The 1,922-nt window shown below is 49.2% G+C and overlaps 1 long non-coding RNA gene across 1 annotated transcript in view; it reads right to left on the bottom strand.

Moving 5' to 3' along the window:
- Positions 1-1,598, bottom strand: part of LOC109316245 — a 10,266-nt gene extending 8,668 nt beyond the window's left edge. The window contains exons 1-2 of the long non-coding RNA XR_002102780.1: positions 1,587-1,598; positions 107-112 (exon numbers count right to left, since the gene is read on the bottom strand). This is a non-coding gene — a long non-coding RNA (uncharacterized LOC109316245). The remainder of the gene's footprint in view (positions 1-106; positions 113-1,586) is intronic.
- Positions 1,599-1,922: the final 324 nt, after the last annotated feature.

Raw genomic sequence — 1,922 nt, 5'->3', positions numbered from 1 at the left:
CTGCCTGTCTACATGCTCATACAGAACTCAGTATATAATAATCCCAGAAGCACTTCTTATTCTTTTACTAACCAGACCTCCTCTTTTACTCAGGAAGATTTTGAACCTACCCCTCCAGCTTCCTGGCAAAGATCTCCAGTCATTGGGCCATGATTTTCCTGAGTCCTCTCTGGCCCTTCCCTCGGGGTTGTCCACTTCACTTTGCATTCAATGTTCACCGAAGAATGCAGATAAACAACAATGGAAACTCTTCAGCCCCCTTGGAAGATGGCTTAACCCTTGGACCCCTCCTTGCCTGGGAAGCAGCTGTCTCACTAGGACAACTTCACCCTGCCTTGTTCTCTTCTTCTGGCCCCAACTGACTCCCTAGCTCAGCTGGTCTGTGTCAAGTCCCAGCCATGAAGGGGAAAGAGGAACAGGTCCTTCACTATTGAGGATCAGGAGTCCAAAGCAGCTGAACGTGACACTATGACTCACCATCAGGCAGTTGTCAGTAGCTACAAGAAGATAGGGTGCCTAAACCACAAGCTCAAGGAGTGACTTGGCTAAGGTGAATCCTTGGTCTTGATCTGACCAATATCATGCATTTCTGTACTGATATTTAACTGTTATCTCTTTATTAGAATTAAGATGTTTGTACTTGGGCAGATTTATGAACATTGTGCCCAAACTGTTTTATACAACCATCTGGAATACATGATTGGCCAAGCTGCTGTAAAAAAAGAAGGTGTAAATACGATTTTAGAACATGAGATTTAATGTGGTCTTTGGAATAGCTCTGGCACTCCTGGGATGGCAGCTTCTCCCATCTGTTACCAATGGACCCTGACCAGCTTGGCTGCCTTGGACCTCTTCTATGAAATAAAGAAGTAGGAGTCAACTTGCTGATGCCTCAAGCTGCCTTCACAAACCAAGTGAGGCAGGATTTATTTGGTAATATTTTTATTGTGTGCATCCCCTTGCTGGGATCTTTTTCAGAGAACCAAAAGCAGTATCAGCAGCACCAGGACACATTTTGCAGGATCCCCCCTTTTATTTGGGGGAGGGGAAGGGAGTCCCAAATATCCCCTTCCCAACTGTGATTCTCATCAGGGAAGGGTTTTATACCCCAAATGCCCATGCATTTGCACTTTTATGGTCTGCCCACCCTCAGCTTTCTCCCTCACCCCTCTCTCTTGCTCTCTCACATGCACATGTGCACACACGCAAACTGGTCAAGCTGGCAACATGTGTGGCTATTCTTACCACACCTTACTTGAATCCTTAAGGGGTTCCATGGATCAGCAGAGCCCTTTCCTGCAGTCTACCACTAGGAGCTTCACACTGTAGCTTGCTGGCCAGCCTGCCTGATCTGCCTTAGGCCCTGCACTTATATGCAGCTTAAGCCCCGCCCCTTCTGGTCAGGTGGCACTCCAGCTGAGCAGGGTTTCTTGTTAAGGGCCTGAAGGCTGGGGGCCATGGCAGCTGATGACTGCTTGTAGCAGGGCACTAGGGTGCCTGCTACTGAATGGTAGTGAATGGGCTAAGCTACCACTAAGCAGGGCAGCAGGTGAGAGTTACCATGGTAAGAGAGTGGGTCAGCTGACCACCAGGGGGCAGGGCCTGGCCTTTATAAACAGAGAAGGCCAAGCCCAGAGCTAGTTCCCTCCTGGGAGCTGTAGGAGCAGGAGCTTGGTGGGAGAGCTGATCAGACAGAGTCCAGAGTTACATCCTGACTGGCTGCATGATGAGATGGGGTCTGGTGAAGAGCTTGAGTGAGTGTGGACTTTGGGTTATAAGCCAGGAGATTTCCGGTGTTTGTATTATAGCTGCTTGGCTCATGGTTTAGTTATGGTTATACTGGAGGACCAGGTGAGGCTGTAGGGGAGTGAGGAGGCCTCATGGGGGCTCCCCAGTAGTTTGGGGGGTTCCTGGTGCCCATT

Source organism: Crocodylus porosus, unplaced genomic scaffold (genome assembly GCF_001723895.1).
Source record: "Crocodylus porosus isolate Cpor-Errol unplaced genomic scaffold, CroPor_comp1, whole genome shotgun sequence".
Lineage (NCBI taxonomy): Eukaryota > Metazoa > Chordata > Crocodylia > Crocodylidae > Crocodylus > Crocodylus porosus.
This window is presented reverse-complemented; position numbering and strand designations above follow the sequence as displayed.